This window comes from Pinus tabuliformis, chromosome 6 (assembly GCF_031772625.1).
Source record: "Pinus tabuliformis cultivar Carrire ecotype Pingquan chromosome 6, CPIR1, whole genome shotgun sequence".
Taxonomy (NCBI): Eukaryota; Viridiplantae; Streptophyta; class Pinopsida; order Pinales; family Pinaceae; genus Pinus; species Pinus tabuliformis.
In genome coordinates this window covers 1378914625-1378935971 of record NC_142292.1, presented here as the reverse complement: position 1 = coordinate 1378935971, position 21347 = coordinate 1378914625, and positions in this window count along the sequence as shown.

Sequence of the window (21347 nt, the reverse complement as noted above, 5' to 3'; positions counted from 1 at the left end):
TCCTCCAGTTCAATCCCATCCTATCCTCATAACAAGCAAGACATTTTGACATCATTACAATACTTGAAACCAACTCAAGTCTCATACTAACACATCTCCCTATAATTCAATGATTTCCAGCCTCTGATCACTTAGATGAGTGCTATTTTTATAGGTGAATGAAGGAATTTATGCCATAAATGGTGATAATGAATTCCCTCCCAAACTTAGGAATTAGTTCCATGGAGGAAGGGATAAAGGGATTGATGTTCCTTAACTCCCTACCTCATCCAAATATGAGCTCAAAGGAGTAGATAAACTTGGGAAACTTTTAGATTCATCCAATGGATAAGAATATTCCCAAACCCCAATGCAATTTTACTCAAATTCGCCTAGCGGAGGCCAAAGAGGGCTCATGTGCACTGCATAGCACCCTATCAGTGTATGGTCTGCATTGCAGCGCACCCTAATGAAGGCTTGCTTGCACTGATCTTCTTAGAGGTAGTTTCTAGATGATTTCAGTCATGAAACTTCCTGGGAAGCTAGGCATTCTGATGGTTGAATTCTTTAGGGCATGTAACAACTGAATTAGGGTTTGATGGGCCCTAATAGTACTGATCTGTAGGTTGGGGTTGATGTGCCCAAACAGATCTGTAACACATATCCAGAATTGTGCGAGGCTGCGAAATTCATCTCGCTACGGGAAATAAAGGACCCCGACTACATCATTGAAACCAATATGTTATGGGTCCTGTTCGAGTCAAAGTTGCGGATGGTGATCAACCAATGGCCACGGTTGTCACCTAGTCTACATGCGCAGTACAAAAATATAGTAGTCTTTGAAGCAGATTTTAACAATCTTTCCATATGCATGAAGAAAGATGCCATATGAACATGGAACAAGTTGCCTTATTTAGTCGAGGAGGACAATATTATGGGGGTCATCAGAAAATGGCTGAGCGATTGGCTCATCCCATCCGGCGAAGCTGCAGGAACAAGTAAGGTCATAGAAGTCGAAACAAGGAAAACATCAGTTGCAATAGTAACCAAGAAAGACAAAGAGAAAGAAGCATAGAAGGAAAAGGCTTTTATGAAAGAGGAGGAAAGAAAGGAAAAAGTTGTGCAAGTAGCAACATTGTAGGTTACCATTGACCTCGATGAACCTATGACAGAGCACATCAATGTTGAGGTAGAAACCTTAGATGAAGAGGAAGGGGGTGCAGACCCCTATCTAGGATCGGATGACTTAGAGTCCCCCTTCAAGATCAGGAAGAGGTAGAAGCGAAGTTTGATAAGACCTCTCAAGAAGCAAAAGTTCGATAAGGCTGCGAGTATGACACCATTGGTCCTCACGGAGGGGGACTTTGATGAGATAGGTGATGTTGTTTGCTCCGCCACTGAAATATATGGGGACACATTGAGGACCAGTACCACCAGGTATTGGACAAAGTAAAATATGGCCTAAAATAATTACATGTCCGATAAGGAGTGATCCAGGCGAGTGTGGTGCAAGGGAGCGTGGATCAAGTGAGAGTGCAAAAATTTAGTACCACTATAGAAATCACATCAGAGTTCTGAGAAGTGCAACTACCAGGGGGATCTCTCCATTTTGAGATAGCCAAAGACCAGGAGCACACGTATTACTAGAAAAGTATGAGTATCAACCTTGCCACATTACCTATCCAGACATTGCATGAGCTACACCAAGGAGTTTCAGATGAGCTCCACATCCACGAGAAAAGAGTCCTGTTGATTATTGACAAGGTAAAAACTAACAATCAACAGATTTTTGCAGATAAAGCATAGGCCTTGCAAGCCCATGTTGAGGTGATGTAGTGAAATTAATAGCTAGAGGCAACCCTTACCCATGTATGCAACGAGCTCCCTAAGCTCCAAATTCCAGTGGAGGTGGCCTCAGTAGATAAAATTCACAAGTTAGCTGTTGTAGTGAAGGAATCCAAGGAAGAAATTAGAAAGGTATGGTTTGAACTGCAGTTGCAGATTTCAGAGCTACAATTGAAGCTGTAGCCAACCACACCTCTGGAGGTCAGAGGGCAACACAAAGCTTCGATTAATACAAATATGACAACTCTGGCCGCTGCATTCAATGACTGTAGCTAATTATTTGAACAGACTATGGAAATGTGGACCTCTCTGTAGGACAACCCATACTTGTAGATGATCGAAGCTGACAGACACAAAAAGCAACTACATTTTGATGAGATCAGGGCAACAACGTGGACCTTAGCACTTGTGGAGAGGTTCACCAAACTTCAAGAAGGGAAATTTATACAGACCCAGATTGATGAGCTACATTAGAAGGCCTCTATTATTTCCTTAAGGACACAACCATGGGTTGACAAGGCAAACCAGCTATCATAGACTGTTCAAAGAAAGCTAAAATATCTTCAACAGACACAATGAACCATGAGCCTTGCAGTCAAAGGTCCAACGATGGAGAAATTGGTTGAAGAAGTTCGTGAGGTCGTCATGCATGGAACAACATATCTTCAAACGTTGAAGATAGAATTTAGAGACTTGCAAGGAAAGGTTGAGGAAACACTAGTAGAGTGACTTGGGATGAGTCATGACTTTGTGTTGGGGGCCTGGTGGGATATGGCCCCCTAGGTCAAATTTTTCTAAGTTTTGTTAAATTTATCGTAATGTCTCTACAATTTGAGGAGTAGAGCACGAGTATTTTAGTTTGATAGGAGTCAAAGGGGATTTAGGAAGGTCAAAGCCCCTTAGTTTGTTAGTGTTAATATTTTTTGAGACACACCCATTGTTCACAAACCATGGTATTGTAATGAAGAAGAATATAAAAGGAAGTCATAGAAGTGTCATAAGTTAGTTGAGTAGAGAAGTACATGAGTTTAGTATGATTTTATCTATTATGTACTTGGGAAAAGAGGAAGGCTCCTGCAGTTGTGTGTGTGAAGACCTTGGTAAGTCGGGTGCTCGGGCCCCTCCAACTGTGTCCGTAGGGTTGGAAAGAGTTGTACCTGAAGATCTAAAGAATAATAAAGGATTATTTTGAAGAACTACTTGTGTATATATGTATTACTGTTTTATCCTTGTATTTAATGTATTTATGATCTGTTGAATGCATTTAATCCGAAAAAGTACTTAATAGATTCATGAAGACATAGATTTGTTTATTTATCTGATGTTATGCATGTTTAGCAAAATCGGCAAACGGCAAAAGTATATTTACTGTTATTTACTGTAAGTTTTGGGTTTCAAGGGTTAGGGTTCGCGAAGGTAAAGATAAGCCCTATATCTACAGAAAACACATCACATAGCCCTCTGGATGAAGAACTTGGTTCTCGCATCCCCCAATGTTTCCTTGGGTGAGACCGTAGCCTGCACTGCATGGTTTGTTGCCGAAAGTGATGGTAGTGTAGGGTTTTGTTGGTTAGCGCAACTAACTCTGAACCTGGGTCCAAGACTGTGAAGCCAAAAACACTTGTAAATGACCAGATCAGTTGTAATCAGTGAAATAACTCAGTTTAACTGACAAAAAATGATGATAAAGGTTAGAGAAAATAGTGAACACAGTCAAAGGAATGAAATAAATAGGGAAAAGGAAAAAAAATAAGGTTTCAAGCAACAATACAAGAAAAGCAAAAAGGCTAAAAATATTAACCAAAATTCTTTATAAGCAGGCTTGAGCAAACATGTTGAACGAGATGAACAGAAAAGAAATGTTAGTTCTGTGAGCGAGTTGTGGTGAAGATGTTGGTGTTTTATCAGTGATAAGAGATTGCTAAAGGTGTTGGTGATTGAAGAAATTGTTTTATTTTGAAGGAAAAATTGGCAGTCATTGTTTATAGTGTGAAAATGGATGAAAAATGAACTAGTGAGTGTCAAGAAAGTTGTAGCTTGCAAAACCAGTCGTTGGTTCTCCTTCCCATGGTTACTGGTAAATATTTGGGGTTGTAGCTCCATTAAGTTGTAGCTAAAAAATCAGGGAGTTGTAGCTTCCTCCTGGTCGTAGTAAGATAATTGTAACAAGAAGTTGTAGCTTTCCTTATGAATGAGTTAAAGAGAAATTTTGAAAATTTATTTGTTCTTTGTGTGTTCCATTATGATTGTTGATATTATATCTTTTCATGATTATTTAAATTAATTGCAAAATTACTCTATGGTGTCCTAGTGTTCTAACACAAGTAAAAGAAAGTTTTTGAAGTGGTAAAAATTCCTACAATACTGATTCAGCCCCCTCTCAATGTTTTCGTAGTTTTCAACAATTGGTATCAAAGTTAGTTACTTCAAAGCAGTTTAACAACTAGAAGGAGGATCAAGGACCATGGCAAACCAGGAAGAAGATTTTACCAATGGGGCACCTATGTTCAATGGAATAAACTATGTGTTTTGGAAAGTGAGGATGAAGAACTACATTCAAGCACTTGGAGTTGATGTGTGGGATGTTGTGGAAGAAGAATGTCAAAAGCGTCTAGTAGTGGTTACCAAATATCATAAGATGGAATTCACATCAAATGATAAAGCAATGAATTCCATGATTACTGGCATACCTGAATTAGAGCTAGTTAATGTAATGGACTGTACATCTTCCAAATCTATTTAGGACAAGATGAGCAGCTACTATGAAGGGGATAGCACGGTAACGAAAGCTAAAATCCAATGGAATAGGATGGAATTTGAGTCTTTAAGTATGCATGATGATGAAGATATTTCCAAATATGTTTTAAGAGTTGATGAGGTTGTGAACACCATAAGAGGGATTGATGAGGAGCTAGTTAAAGTTGTATTAGTTCAAAAGGTGCTAGGGTATCTTCATGAAAGGTTTAATCCCAAGGCCTTAGCCATTGAAGAGATTACTAATATGAATACTCTTACTCGAGATCAATTACTTGGTATACTCATTACCTATAACTTGAGGAATTTGAAAGGCAAGTCTCCAGCTAAGAAATAAACCTTCAAAGAAGAAAATAAGTGCAAATAAGAGAATGATGACTATTTTGAAAAATATGAAGAAGAAGACAAATGTATAAGTGTTAGAGTCAATTTTGTCACATATGGTCAATAGGGTTGCAAACCGGATCAATCAACATCCATGAACTTGTTGTCATTATCCACTCACAAATTCCTAAGAATGACCTTTCCAAAAAGTCTGAGTTTTTGGGATTAATTGTTCAAAATCAATGTTTTTAGCCCCAATGATCCCTTTTCCTTTAGGCACCTGCAGTCAATAGTGGTTTCTCCCTTTTTCACCAGCACTGGTTAGCAATTGTTTTTCACTTCTGCAGGTGCGATGATTCTAGAAATTTGGGAAATTAAAAATAATTCTGAATCTTCCTCTTCCAAAAGCTTCCAAGAGTTGTTTTAACTATTTACCATGGATAAGAAGCTCAAATCCTATTTGATCCTACCTTGGATACTTCACCTCTTATCCCTTGAAGCCATCCTGCCATCATATGTCGATCTCAAGCTCATAATGGTAAATCCTAAACTACTGTCCTTCTCCCGTAAATTTATTGTCACCCATAACATTAGGGTTGGCTTTTAGATATTGATTGTGTCCTTATGATACTTTCTTGAACCTAAAGGAGTCATCAACTTCATGCATTAGGTTTTATATTGAGGTGTGCTTTGTGACAAGGAAGGAAAAGTCAACTTGGGGAGACTTTTGCAAGGTCAACTACTATTTATGGTTGTAAAACCTCTCCTATTTCTATCAATACAATCAGTATCATGTTTTCCTATATGTGTTGTATTATGTTTACACTAATGTATTTCAATGCCTTGTTTATTCATTGAATAGATATGCTATATTATGCTACTTGGTTTTTGTATAGCCTTTTCTTCTTTCAGTCATGTGTGCAAGTTCTAATTATAGAACTTGGAGCCACAATTGGAGCTTACAAGTGAGGAGGAATGAGAAGATTGGTATATGTTGCATGGAATTCTTATCAAGAGTGTACAAAAAGAAACCACCTTAGACTGCGGATGAAAAACAACCTTAATAGTAAAAATGGCTATAAAACAGTGTGGATCTATAGAAAATGATGGAAACAAAACCTGCCAAAGTCCTGATCTATGCAACAGAAATAGTTAAATAATAAGATGAAATAAGGAATTAAGCGCAGTAACTCCAATAACTCAATGGAAACCAAATATAATGAATATATTTTATTATATGACACCTGTGAATGGAACACATAATGTTACCAGTCCCCCTCTGTGGGATGGGTTCTTGACTATCCTTAATGTCTTCAGCTCTGTAGAGTCTCTCTTCTCTACAATGTTTAAACCCAACAATAAATGTTTGAGCTCAATGTGAACTCAAATGGAAAAAGAAAATGGTAAGTGACAGTGATTATAATCAAAGTTACAATAGTGAGTGCAACAATGAAAATGATCCAAAGTGAAGAATAGATGTAAAACCCTCCAATTTATAACAAAATATTAGGTTATTCTCGAATAATGGAAAATAATAAAATATTAATAACCAAATTCTAGAATTAACTATTTGGAATATTTTATTATATTTGGTTGGAGGGAAAACGTATTTAAATTGGTTAAATAAATTTATTTAGAAATAATAAATAAATAAATGGTTTATTTATCATCTCAAGGAATGCGGTTAAGGAATAATAAACAAATAATGATTTGTTTAAGTATTTCTAGAGGATTTAGTTAAACTTGATAAGGAATAATAACTAAATAATGATTAATTAATTATTCCTAGAGAAAAATTAGATAAATAATGATTTATCTAATCATTTCTCATGATTGGGTAAAATAATACAAGGAATATTAGTTAAACAACGGTTTAATTAATTATCCCTAGAAGATAATTAAATAAATAATGATTTCTTTAATTATTCTTCATGGGTTTAACCAGAAATAACATTTGATTGTGGTTTATTAAGTAATTTCTTATGGTGAAAGCAATTTTACTATGGTAAAATTGTCCCTACATGGTGTACTTTGATCCATCTAGTAGGTTATGAATAGATGATCAAGTTTTGGTGATAACAGATTCCCCCCCAACGTACAAGTGTTAGGAGAAAAATGTATCACTGAAGTATGTTGTAAGGACACAACCACTAGACACCGAAGGGGAGTCAAAGAGAGAGAGAGAGACCAATGGAGCTGAATCGAAATAGAATAGTGACTGAGGGAGAGAGACTAACTAACTGATGTAAGTCTCCTTTTATGTTTTGGTACCTAATATCAAATGAGGTGGGGGAGGCATACCCATACCTGTTGAGATAACTGAGTACAAATAATAATGGTGCGCCCAACAAAATGAAACTGGGCACTAAAGTACATGCTAAATGGTACATGACATGATGGAATAGATGAGCCAGAAAATAATACAATGTATACCATATACATAATGCAGCTGGAAAAACATGAGCCGGGACTAAATACAATAAAATTTGAGTACATGAGACATAATGGTCCTTCCCTCAAAAAATGGGTGGGAGGGAGGGTATAACAACCAAAGAAGACTCGTTGAATAGGAAAGGGCTCTGTAAAACTAAATGGATCATCTGAAGGAGACATGCATGCTATGAGCATTGTAAGTGTTAGGAACTGAACCCATCAAATCTATGGAACTGCATCTAAGGTTGTATTATAATATGAAGTCATCTGAGCATGTGGGGTGCTACCTAAAGGGAAACCCCCTCATGAGGTTTGAAACATCTCACACACACTCAGGAATCACTGGTACAATTTGCTGCATCACTGGACCATCAAGCGTATGAATCACGAACATGAAACAACCAAGTCAAAGGGATATGATGATTCCCTTTGCTTGATCTGAGGCACCAAACAAGAGTGGAAGTTGGAACCAAGATACACTACCCTCTAGGCCATTCTTCTGGAATAGATGTGATGATGTCGACAAAATAGGGCCCACCATAGGTGAGGAAATGAGGATCCTCAAGTAAGGCATGAGGGAAAATAGTAATGTGATTGATGGGATGACACCAGGGAAAATAGGGAAAATGGGACTGAGGGACAAACAAATGACTTCCCTTGTCAGAGAATAAAGTGCATGGTTGACCTAGCAATGACTAACTTAACTCTAGAGGGGATGGTCGACAGTATGACTAAACACCAAAATGGGAAACACGGGATGAATGGTATGCAAATATGGATGGAATATTATGACATGACACAATGGGACATAGAAAAGACTCAATGGATGTAAAGGTGATGTATGGCAGATGCTCTGAACAAGGGTGACTCAATGCTGCTGCCATACAGAATAGGCCTGGTGGGGACCATGAAAACATGAGCCAATGATGGTTACATGAGATGACAAGCGCCAAGGGAAGGTGGTCCCAAAGTCAAATCCACTCATATGAAGAAATTCGATTTAAAAGGCGGTAAAGTGACGCTTCATAAGTGTCAAACTACCAAAAACTAAAAGAAACCCATTAGATTACTCGGTGAGAGATTTACAATGGTGCTGATGGTTTGTCAAACTGAGCTATGGTTTGGTCACAATGGGTAACATAAAATTTGGGGGTTTTCTTATAAAAGGGTGTTTTCCCTCCAATTTAATTCATTTTCACATTGAGCTTTGGTGAATTTGGAGAAGAGGAAAAGGCCCTAAACATTGTGGATATTGTAGCGGACAAAATGACCATTGGAATTGAGATTTGGGAGTTTCAAGAAAGTGGCCTTACTTGTCGAAATATGGCCTTAATGCTTCTTGGAACAATGGTTCCTGGTGAAGAATTAAGGGAAGAGGAAAACGAGAATGAACTACTAGAGGAGGTCTAGAATCATCCTCACCCACTAATTCAAACATGGGGACTATGTGGTAAAGGTGCCATGACATAGAGCATAATATTTGAAGATATGGTATAAAACATCTATGATATGTGATGTGAATATAGCTCGCTGAAGAGGCTGTTGGGATAAACTATGCAAGGAATGGGAGGATAGTCAAGCATACATAGTTCTGGTGGGATCTAGTCTGAGACTTATGTTAATCAATTTAGAAGATGGCCAGGGGAAAACAATCGTTCAGACCAAGCATGGGATACTGCCTGCAATCATATGTGATGGAGGGGACTGATCTAGTATGCAAAGGTGGGAATGATGCCCCCTACTAGGAGGATTTTGTGGAGCGCAATTGTGTTCTGAGTGCTCAAAAAATGGATTCAAGCATATCGGCCAAACTTGGCACGAGATCCTCCAAAGGATGATAAGAAGATGTAGGGTCCTATGTGCTGCCTAGTATGCTATGGGCGTACCAGATGTATTTAGAGTGGTAGACTCCAAACACATTTATTTTTATATGTCGATACATAATATGGTTATGCATCTTTTAAATGACTATTGTGGTTCACCATTTGTTTTGGTTATGGTTATCTTCTAGAATATGTTTTGCAATGGTATATACATAGTTATTTTGGGCTCTAAGAACATGACTAAAAGTAATGGTTTCAAATTCACGTACCAATAACTTAACTTGTAGATATTTTCTAAATAGGACTTGGTCATGCACATGATGCACACCATTCAATTGCATGAAAAGCAGCAAGGAATCTAAACAAACATGAAGATGAAGGATGTGATGAGTAAGGGCATTGACTAACAAACCTATCATTGCATCATATTTGGCCTGGGTATTGGTGGCAAATCCAATTCACACGCCATTAGAATGGACTAACATATGAAAGGGGGTGAAGATGGCCCATGTTGTTGAGGCTATATTCCTGGAGAAGCCACTCGCACCATCAGCATAACCGATATACAGTGTGGATGATGGATCTGTCTGAAAGGTGCAAAATGAAACAAATGAGATTATGCAACCTACCTAAATGCATGACAGAAATAAATACTCGCAAATCAATGGGATATGCTATGGGTAAAATTTCTTGAGGTAGAGTGCATTGCGAGGATTAGGAAGAAGTTGGCCTTCAAAATCCTCTAAGAGATATTCCCCCTTACCCAAGTCCTTACAAATGCTATAAGGTCCTAGCCATAATGAAGAGTGAGACAACGATGAAGGATACAATCAAAACCATGACGATAAAGCTCATCGTCGATGAGAAGATAGTGAGGGGCCTAGTATCAGATACATCATCGATCATTATGAGTAAGATGGGGGGAAAACTTATGGGTTTGTAAATAAGGAAATAAGTACACACGATGGTGCATATCATCCCAAGGGTAATCAGGGGTATTCATGGCTTCCATGATGTCCTCATCAAAATGGAAGATGGATGGACAGGAGGAATATTGACTGCATGATGTAGTGTTAGTATTTGGTGCATCATCTTGAGAAAGAAGGTTCACATACGCATCATCTCAAATGGTAGACGACGAGCTTGTAGATAGAATATCTACCGATGTTGAGACCCAGGTTTCCGATGAGGGAGGTTCAACAGAAGTGCATGTGGGAATCTCAGAGAGGTGTTCTTGTGAGGATCTCAAGGATGACAAAAGGTAAAGGATATGGACCATGGAGTCCATCATCTCGACATCGGGGGGAGCGATCGTGATGTTGGGACTTGATTTTCCCTATTCTGGTGTAGGAGTCAGACCAAAACACACAAGCAGAGGGCTAGATGAACGACTATGAGTGGCCTCGAACTCACGAACTGCCTGAAGGTATTCGCAAAACTCATTGAGATTAGGACAATGATGGGCATAGTGGCCATAGTTATCACAGAAACCATAAGGTTGATTCGTACGCAACGATTTAAGTTTCTTTGTAGAGTAAGATATGCTAACATGGACCACCAGGATGTTAGACTCAAGAAATGCATCGTTAGGTATGAACTTGAGGCAAAGGAGCTTAGGAAAATTATTGGTGGCATTCCTAACAACTTCACACAAAGTGCAATGAGGTATCGAATTTGTAGGATTAGGGGTAGCTAGTATTGTCTGGGGAGCCTTGTCCTTAGGTTCCTTATTCTTGGATTTATCCCCCCATTCAGATGATTTCACAATAGGAGTGGGTTCCTGTTGAGGTTTTGATGGAACTAGAGCAACGACAGGGGTCATAGGGAATGGTTGAACCGAGGTCAAAGCATGATATGTTCTAAGTTGACTAGGCGGAGTGCTCACTGGAGAATCAATGTACCAGACTGGGATCCCCAAAGTCATATTAGGGAGATTCAATGAAGCCATGAGAGGGACAAAAAATATTTTAGGAGGAGGAAACAAGAAGGGTATTTTTCCTGTAGTATAATGTCCTAGTGGAACAGTTCCTAGACGGTTAATACCTCGAGGAAGAGTTCCTGGTGGGAACAAAGGAGAGGCACCCACAAAAAGCGGAGGTCCTGGAGGGGTAGATCATGATGGCTCGACTAAAGTCACAACAACAAGGTGTTGTGGAACTAATTGTTTACCAGAGGTACCAGACTTCTTTTGAGCAGCTTGTGATGCTTGTAACATGCAAACACTCAATGAGTTGGGCTCAGAGATGGGAGGGGGAGGACCAGAGAAGGCATCCAACAAGGTGGAATCTTTGTAGACTCCAGGTGAAACACCAATGAGAGGGGTGGAAGACTACTTTCCAGACATCGATGAGATAATGGACTCAGGGGAGGTTAAAGATGACAACTCATAGTACGTCAATTCATTGATAGTGATGACATTCCCTTCCAGGGGGAAGCACATATTGCATAAAACCGCAGACACGATGGCTGATATGGCATAAGTGTAACTACGGCCCGATAGAATGTTGTAATATAGAGGGGTTTCTATAACCTCAATGTCTACAGAAACAGTCTTGCTCGCAAGAGTCACTGGACAATTGTCATACATACCGAGAGGCTGGGAGGGGTAACCATCCCAAGTGCACAAAGTGATGGTGGATGGGGATAGTTCATGTGACTTGAATTTCTTGCAAATGGTAGTAGACATCATGCAGGTGAATGCACCTTCGTCAATAATCCTTTAGGTGATGATGGCATTATGGACTCAGATTGGTATCTGGAAAGCAATGGATGATGGTAATGGAGGATGTTCTAACACATCAATAGGAAAGATAATCAAATGATTGTCTGAAGGATCTACTATGTCCAAAGTAGTTAGTAAAACTTTCTTCTGAGATGGGCACATTTGGAGTACCTCCAGCATTGACATGGTCGTAGGTGATTGCGCCAAATCATATACTATAATGTATGTGTGGGAAACTAGGTTAGAAGTCTCATTACAATGCAATGGCCTTTTGGGGATCTTGGGAATTGACTCAACCTTGGGCTGAGGGATCTATGAACGAGCATTTTGTGTTGTAAGAGACTCAATAGATTCTTTTGTTCTGGGCTCGGTTGCGGATGAAGTGGATGGCTTGTCATATTAGCATGACCAAGTTTGCAGGTTAACATCAAAGGTACTGACCCCGTGAGAATTCATCATGAGAATTTGGTAGTCACCAGGACTGGAAGGTTGGGGAGGGTGGGTTACTTGACCTTGTTGAGGTTTAGCAGCAATAAATCCTTACTAAGGGAAAGGATTTGTAAGCATGACTAGTTGAGATGGCGTAGGATTCTGAGGCAGTTGCTGCATGGGAGGTTGACCTCTAGAAGCTGCTTGGGCTTCCCACATTTTGCGCATCCAAGGTAATAGGGGACACTCATGAGTATAATGGCCATGTACACCACAACCTACATAAGGCTTTCTCATATGGACAACCTTGTTCTGCTTGGGTTGGTTTCCCTGTTGCTGATTGTTTGTGTTAGTTGGTTCCCCTAGGGTTGATTAGGTTGATTACCTTGGTTACCCTGGTTACCCTTGTTACCCTTCCCATTATTATTTTTCTCTTAATTTTGGGGATTGGTCGCACTGTACTATGCATACACTTGACCTTGAGGGGGTGGTGGCTACTAGGGTCGAGGATGCATGGGAGGCTATAGTGCTAATGTTGGAGGGGCTGGAGTGCTCAACAATGCATAGGTGTAAGATGGTGAAGGGGAAGTGGTTTGGTAGATAGGTTGAGAACTAGCTAGCCCTAAAATCTATTGATGTGATTGGATAAATGCATAAGATTTTATTTTTCTTGAACACATGTTGCTGGCAGGAGGGGGATAAGTGTTGGAGGAACTGGTGCCCCCCTATAGATAGCCATAACTCTACTGAGTATATGATGAAGGATGTGAAATAGCCTCAATTATAATGTCGACGACATGAGATGCCCTCGGTGGATTGGAACCACCAAGATCAGGGAGGTCTAGTATAACGATATAGACATAACCAGATTGAGCATAGATCAAGTCATATCTTAGAGTGTTCTGGAGAGCGTCTTCCTCTGTCTGAGGAAAGTGAGATGTGACATCTTTGGTAATGGGTGCTAAAATATTCATAAGAAACAAATCGAGGTAGACATGGTCTTCAAAGGAAGAAGCATGGAAAATGCTCCTCCTTCTATGTCATTCCTAGACATGGTCGGAAAGATGGGTGATAGAGGACTAACGAAATGTGGTCAAGAGATTCGTACTAGTGTTGTATCAGAGAGGTAACTGAAAATATTGTTAGGTACAATTGACTCGGGGTTTGAGTTAAGGTTGACCTAGTTAAATAGTCATGGTTTTGGGCACATGGTATAGCGTACCCATGGTATTATGGTCTGGGGTATTGCATGTAATGGAACCTATAAAAGGTTCTAAATACTTCATTGTAATGTGGGCTTAGAGGTGAGTGGTGAAAGTTCACTTGGCCAGATTGGCTAGGATTTTGGCCAATGCTATTGATATCTCTTTGGGTTCGGTTTTTCCCTAGATTTGGGGTTTTCCTAGATAAATATTATGTGTATTGTTGTTGGTTATTTTATTATTCCTCTATGTAAATATCGGTAAATCTCAGTAATAATTTATCTCTCTATCGTAAATTTCTTAACAACTGGTATCAGAGCTAAGTTGGCTTCAGAAGCATGTTTTTTGTTGCCAATGGTTTGTATTGGCTTGATAGATAGAGAGATAATTACTTTTTTCTTGTATATCTGGATCAAAAGCCATAGATTGTGAAGCAAAGTTGCACAGTATTTGGTCATGAGAGATTCAGTGGATGAGGAGGATATGTGCACGTGAATTAATTAATTGATGAACCATGTATGTGAAAAGAACGCTTAGATAACTGGAGGTTACAGTGGCTAGTGACCCATGTAATTCACTAGATTGGTTCTTTTTATATGGACATTGATTTCATATGTACAAAGACAACAACAAGGGTAATTTTTTTTATTATAATGGAGTGAAATTTTTAATTTGCATGTAAATGGGCATACTGTTGTAAGACTTGGTAAGGCATGCGTACCCCTAGGTAATTATTGGTAAAGTTTGGGTTAGACCTAGGTAATAGGGGGATGTTGGGTTAACAAATCCCAGATAAAAACTTTGAAGGGGGTAAGGGCTAGAGTGAGCGGAATTTTCTCACTTAGCAAGTTTTGGCTAGATTTAGTCAAGGAACCCCAAGTCAAATTTAAGGGGGGAATTGTTAGGTAAAATTGAATCGGTTTTTGAGTCAAGGTTGACCTGGTTAAATAGTAGTGGTTTTGGGCACATGGTATAGTGTACCCACGATATTATGGTTTGTGATATTGCATGTAATGGACCCTATAAAAGGTTAGGAATACTTCATTGTAGTGTAGGCTTGAGTGGTGAAAGCTCACTTGGCTAGATTGGCCAAGGTTTTGGCCAATGCTAATGAGATCTCATTAGGTTGGGTTTTACCCCAGATTTGGGGTTTTCTTGGATAAATATTATGTGTATAATATTTATGTGTATTGTTGTTGGTTATTTTATTATTCTCTCTATAAATCTCAGTAATAATTTATCTCTCTGCCGTAAATTTCTTAACAAATATGAAAGGAACGCTTTAGCAAGCATCACAAAAATGGAATGAGATGCAGAGGGATGGTCAATGTACCAGTGAGTGTGCATTGGAACAACTAAAGACGAATGGAGTCATTGGTGATGGAATTATATGAACACCACATATGGAAGGAGAAGACGTGGTTAGTGGGGTCCTCTCCAGAATTACCCTCAAACATGGGAATGTTGGAGGGAATATTAGTTGGCATAGCTGGCCAAATAACATCATGGTGTATGGGGTCATTTATCAACTGGATGAAATCTGGAAGGCTTAACCCATCCATAAAAGGAAGCAAAGGAGCTATTGGAATGGCTCCTGCAATTGTTCCACTAGATGTGACTACTGGGATAGAACTAGAGCCACCACTAGGTTGGTTTCCTGCACCAATAGTGGGTCCTAACATGATGATAGTTTGTAGTGAAGGAGGCTCAAAATCGGATGAGGAATTAGATGAACCAGAAGAAGATTCAGTATGGGGACTCGGGGGAGGACTAACTCAAACCCTGCGGGGAGGAGTAATACGTCCAAGCGGAAACTATGGATGAAGACATAAAATTATTTGCAGAAAATTCCTTGGTGGCACAATAGTTGCAAGACACAAGTGACACGAAAATGGTGAAAGGAGATAAGAAAAATGCCTCTGTCTTTGTTGGGGAGATAAGTTAATTAAGTTAAGTCTTGGTTTGGTGGTGTGAACCAAATGCCCTTCGCTTAAGGTGTGCTTATGTGTACAAATATGTGTGTTTATTAATTAAGCCCAGGTCGTGTTAGAAAAAAGAAAAATAAAAAGATTGTTGAAATACTGTAAATAAACTAAAATTAAAAATAGAAAATAAACAGAAAATCAACTATCTAAACCCCACCCAAACTGGGTTTACAAACACTGTGTTGGTTGGTGGCGAAATCAACTGAAAACACACTAAAATGGCTAAGAGATCTAAACATCGGTGTGACTGGGATCAAATGACACTATGTTGCTGGAAAGTGGTGCAACAACAACAAAAAACCAGTGAGGAAAATCGCTGCAAAAGATAGGGTGATGGGTGTGGAACCTAGGGAAAACAATGGCACCCTAAGGAAAATGACCAAACAAGGTTCAAGAGGGAACTTTGGATGGAAACAACCTATCTTTAAAGATCTGAAAAAGAAAGGTACAGATCTGAAATGTATGGCTGAAAGCTCTGCAAAAACTCAGACTTCTTACTTAGCTGAACTCCTCCTACAAAGGTGGAAGCGTACTAAGAGGCCTAGGGTGATAAATTCTAGTTCAACAAGAAAAACAGAGTAGATCAAGGCCTAAGAGGGCTAAGACAGTGGTCAACCAACCCAACAGAGTGCTCTTGGAAAAACACAAAAATGATTGGAAACATTCTCGGAAACCCTAAAATCGCAGGTACTGACCTGTTTTAGGGGAGATCATACTTTTTGTGCTAGAAAGTCTCTGGACCTCCACATCACATGTTTGGGGCTGAAAAGAGTGATTTCTTCTCCTCAGTTCTCAAGCATAAGTCACGGAAAAAATTTTCATCCTTGGTGTAGCTGGTCCCTATCACTTGTGGAAATAACCAGAAAATTTTTGGAAGTTAGAAATTTGACTAATATAGGGTTAGAATGCTAGTAACAACATTAAGAGACTGAAAAAACAAAAAACCTAAGCTAAAAATTGAAGGTCACTCATGTTTCTGAATAAAAATTAAAAACGCAACGGAGTCACCATCTATTGTATGGAATTCTTATCGAGAGTGTATGAAAAGAAACTGCTTTAGATTGCAGATGACAACTAACCTTAACAATAAAAATTGTTGTAAAATAGTGTGAATCTGTAGCAAATGATAGAAACAAAACCTATCGAAGTCCTGATTTATGCAACAAAAATAGCTAAACAACAAGATGAAATAAGGAATTAAGCACAAATAACTCCAATAAATCAATGGAAATGAGATATAAAGAATAAATTTCATTATATGACACCTGTCAAGGGAACAAATAATGTTACCAGTCCCCCTCTGTGGGATGTTTTCTTTGCTATCCTCAATGTCTTTAGCTCTGTAGAGTCTCTCTTCTCTACAGTGTGTAAACCCATCAAAAAATGTTTGAGCTCAATGGGAACTCAAATGGAAAAAGAAAATGGTAAGCAACAATGATTATAATCAAAGTTACAATAGTGAGTGAAACAATGAAAATGATCCAAAGTAAATAATAGATGCAAAACCATCCAATTTATAACAAAACATTAGGTTTTCTTGAATAATGGAAAATAATAAAATACTATTAACTAAATTCTAGAGTTAACTGTTTGGAATATTTTATTATATTTGGTTGGAGGGAAAATTTATTTAAATTGGTTAAATGCTTTTATTTTGAAATAATAAATAACTAAATGATTTATTTATCATCTCAAGGAATGTGGTTAAGGAATAATAAACAAATAATGATTTGTTTAAGTATTCCTAGAGTATTTAGTCAAACTTGACAAGGAATAATAACTACATAATGATTAACTAATTATTCCTAGATAAAAATAAGATAAATAATTATTTATCTAATTATTTCTTATGATTGGGTCAAATATGACAAGGAATATTAGCTAAACAAAGGTTTAATTAATTATTTCTAGAAGATGATTAAATAAATAATGATTTATTTAATTATTCTTCATGGGTTTAACTAGAAATAACTTAACAAATGTGGTTTATTAAGTAATTTCTTATAGCGAAAGCAATTTTACTATGGTAAAATTGGCCCTACATGGTGTACTTTGATCCATCTAATACGTTATGGCTATATCATCAATTTTGGTGATAACACTATAGATTCAAGGTAGGCTTCATTCCATTATTCTATTCTCTCTAAGGAAAACTCTATGTTCTTTTTCTTCTGATGTTCTAGACCGGTCCATTAGGTCTAGTCAATTCAAGTTTGTTTGCAATCATAAATTCTGCATAACAAATTGGCGACCATACTGGGGAAATATTTCTTCACTTAGTCATTTCCTTGGCCTTAGTACCTTTTTGACCTCTTAAGCCAATCTTGATTTATTCACTGAGACCTTGATTAACCCTAGGAAAACCCTTCTCTAAGCTTGATTTGATTTTTTTGTCGTATTTTTGTCAAATTTTCCACCCTCTCCTTCTCTAAACCTGTGTTGCAGAGCACTAGTGCCTATTCTGCACTTTCATTGATCCTTGTAAGATGCAAAAAATGATTTTTCTTTCCTTGCTCTCTTATTTACATTGGTACAACTTCTTTTCCTGTTTTCTCTAAGTGTGTCCTTAACTTTGAAAATCCTTCACTTAGCTTTCTTTTGATTTTGATAGGCTTTGATAAGAATTTGTTTGGATTTTTCTTTGTTCTTGTCATTTAGATCATTGGAAAAAAATTTCTTGATCATTGATTATTTAAATAATTTAATATTACGATTGCCATTTTGTGTGGTTTCTCTCATCAATGATTTAGTAAGCATCTTAGTAATTCATTTCATTTGGAAATTAAGAGGATTGAAAAAAAAACTCATCATTTTGCATTTTGCATTGCATTTAGGGTTTTGCGTGTGAAATTGGAAATTGGAATAGTTACATTAGGAAAATTTATTTAACAATTTTTAATTGTTGCATTATTTTTGTTTCTTCCCTCCCATACATATATTTTCATTGAAAATAAAATATTTCATTTTATCATGATAGATTACATCTTTAGGATATTCAGGTGAAATTTGTGGCAAGCCTTGAAAACTGAAACTTAATTAATGATAAACCTTAAAATTTATTGAATCAATCTTAAGGAGCATTTGAAACATTTATGCAAACATCTAGAGGTCTACGTTTAGAGATGTGTTTTGACATCTATAAGCATAGTATTTGTCAGTTTTTTCTAGCATTGCATTCTGGGGGTGATATCTCGTTCCACGTACATAAGTGTATCAGACTATTCTCCATGTACCTCCGGGCATATCAGATGGAGCTCCATGCATGAAAATGATATGGGAATGCTCTCATCATATGGTTATGAATTAGACAACACTAACACATATTGTGGTTCCACATACCTTCCGGTATATTTTGGAAGTCCACCCTACGTCTATCCTCACCTTTTGAAACTAAGTCGGCCACCTTGTCCACTGTGATACACTAAACACAACATTCAGGGAGATTGTTTTCCCATGCATAAATATTTGGTTCTCCAAGGTTGTATATTGCAGTTCACAGTTTCTTTGTAAACCCTTTTTTCCTAGTTACCCTTTCTTTATTTATTTTTGTTGTTAATTTCTAAAATTTATTAAACCAAAGTGGAAGAACAACCTCCTCAACCTATTTGTTCACATAGAATGCAAATATTTCCTCCTCTTCCACCTAAGGAAAATCCTGGACATCGTCAGAAGAAAAACCATACATAGAATAACTAATCTGGTACTTCGAGAGCTACCCTTCTGGTCCTCCATCTAAAATTGATCCACCTGAATCTTGCTTTCCTGTGAGTATTGAACTTGAGATTACTTCTTTTCTAGTTGTCAAGTCGGACACAGTTGAAACAAAAGCACCTAAGATTTTATTGCTTGAGGTTATTGAACCTGAGTATCTTGAATCAGAAACATTACAAACTAAGGTTATACAACCTAAGGCACCTCAATTAACTACAATTGTTACTTCAGACACTTCCTCTTCTCTTTCTCTATCTCATACCCAACCTCAACATATATATATATTGGACTAGACGGTGAAGCACTTGCACTTTGTCTTGTGAGAATTGAGGAGATTCCTTAAGAAGAGTCTCGACCCTCCTCTCCTATCCATTTGAGAGGGACTCATATTTATTAGGTCCATCCTTTCCCTTCTCCTCATACTCCATAACAAGCTCCTTTGTTTGGTTCATCTCTTTTCAACTCATCCTCGAGTTTCCCTCAGAAATCCTCTTTTGCAAATTAAACCATGACTAAGTTTGTTAGTGTTTCTCCACTTGTATATGCTACTATGACTGAGACAACCAATGTTGTGGCTTCTTCTATGTTTTCAACATCACCAGAGACACATTTATATGGTGGTCTGTCTATCCTGTCTAGTTACCAATCATTATCTGGTACCTTTTATGATGCAACATCTGTTTGATGAACTTCTCCCATGTCATCCTCTTCTTAAATCCTATTTTCCACTTCTTTGATCAGTACTACACAATTTTCACTTCCTCCTCCATCTCGATGTTTAGTAGAGAAACAATATGGTCCTTATGTTAGTGGGTATGGATAGCTACAACATCCTAATCTCCCTCATATTGGATGCCCTCATCTTAGGGAGCAGTTGCCTCTGAATTCCCCTCCTCTTCGAGTAGGGGGGAACCTATTGTTAGAATATTCCCATCCCATAATCAAGTACCACAAGCTAGTTCTCAACCTCATTCGAGCCCTCCATATCTAGGAAGGGATGTCAACTCTTGGAAACCTACATTTCCTGTACAACCTCTCAACCTATTCCACCTACATCTCAGATTCCTATTTTTCAACCTATATCTCAACCTTTTCAAGCTCAAGTTAATGTAAGCCAACATTTGGAGGCTGCACCTCTAACTCAACTTCTTCCGCTAGTATTTGGGGTTTTCCAAGTCCCACTTGCACAACCTCTTAAAGGTGCCCTACAAACTCCACTACTTAGTCAGGATATTCCTCAAATCCAAATGGGTCAACCTGTATATGGCATGGCATAGACACAACCTATCCCACCTTACATAGGGATGATGCAAAATCCCAAAGGGAAACCATATCATAGTATTCCTCAAATCCATTACCAAGGCTAGCAAACGCAAACCCAAACATTTCAACCTTTGCAAGGTTATCTTGGAGCTAGACAACAAGGTTATCTCAGAATTAGATAACAGGGTTACTTTTATGTAGGTTATCAAAATCCTCCCTATCCAGGAGTGTAGATAATTGTTTCTGAAGCGATCCCATATTACCTAGCATACCCTCCACTAGACTTTAACTAGAATTTCCATTTGTCACTCTCCTTGGTGACCGGTTATTTCTATGAAATTTCCCAATGATATCCCAAAGTTCAATGGAAATCCTAGAGAAGACCCATCTACGCATGTTATGACATATCATTTATGGTGTTCTTTGAACTCTTTAAATCACGACTCTATATGATTGCATCTTTTCCAGTGAACACTTACCAATATGGCAACAAAGTGGTATATTGAATTACCACGAGCTTCATTCGACAATTTCAATGCCTTAGCAACCACATTCTTAACTCTTTTTCAGTTTCTCACTCACTACGAGACCAAAAATTAACTTTTGAATTCCTTCAAAAAAATATGATTCCACTCATATTTCTAATCATATTCATGAGTGGTGACATTTCCTTTATTATTGAAAACCTTCATTCTTGAAAAATTATTAGTTGAATGGTTTATTAAGTCTCTATTACCATCCATAATAGAATATGTTGCTAAAGGTAGAGTGTTAGGTCCCTATAATACTAGTGATTCCCCCATTACTATTGTCATTGTAGCCCTTATTGTTATTATTGTGCCCCTATTGTCCCCATATTGTTATTAGTGTGCCCCAT